Source organism: Aplysia californica, unplaced genomic scaffold (genome assembly GCF_000002075.1).
Source record: "Aplysia californica isolate F4 #8 unplaced genomic scaffold, AplCal3.0 scaffold00695, whole genome shotgun sequence".
NCBI lineage: Eukaryota > Metazoa > Mollusca > Gastropoda > Aplysiida > Aplysiidae > Aplysia > Aplysia californica.
In genome coordinates, this window is record NW_004797965.1 from 57,458 (window position 1) to 58,391 (window position 934).

Genomic DNA, 934 nt, shown 5'->3' on the forward strand with positions numbered 1-934 from the left:
TACATGTACTTGGGCAATCAACTTCTTCTTTTATGTCTACCGCTTAGGAAAAGCGGTATCATGCATCCTGCTCTAGTCATCATCAATATCGACGGACAGCATGAGCAAGATGATTAGGAGGATACTATCTTAAGTTTTTGAAAGTGCTGAATTTAGATGATTCGGTGTTTTATCTTTATGGTTAGGCTACCAAACTCGTAATTGTAAGGTTGCGGGTTCGGGGATTCCAGCTGCGGGCACGACGATGTGTCCTTGGGAAAGACACTTCACACAAATTTTTCCTCACTTCACCCAGGTGGGAATGGATACCCGGCCATAGACAGCCAAAGACTTTGTCAGTATGTTCGTGCTTTAGCGCCTATTTGGCTGCTTGCACTGTATGCTTCCCAGGAAGTTGAGGTTGCTTCAGAATGCTCTGAGGTCTGCTGGGATAAGAGTAGAGATTGTGAAGCGCATTGTGCTTGCTGTTGAGTGAGGATTTGCGCCCTACAAATGCTACCTATTATTATTCTTAAGCCAGATTTGAATTAGAACTATTTTCTTGTCACTTGGGCAACCAGTAGGTCTACCATTAGCCCTTACCTCCCCCCTCCCCGCAGGAATAAAGTAAGTGGTAAGAAAGCAAAACTTTCCCTCATCTGAAAACCTTTTCAGAAGACGTTATTATAAGCCGTTAGTTAGTGTTAACAGTTTACATTTCCATCGACGCTGTGCAGAAAATGCGGATACTATATACTTCGACACTTTCAGCCAAGGAAAACCTGAGTTGTAGGGGACAACCCCCTCCCCCTTTTTTACACACACACACACACACACACACACATACACACACACACACACACACACACACACACACACACACACACACACACACACACACATATTTTTAAGTTTCTAAAATGGAATTGCTCGATTAAACAGCATACAGTGGAAG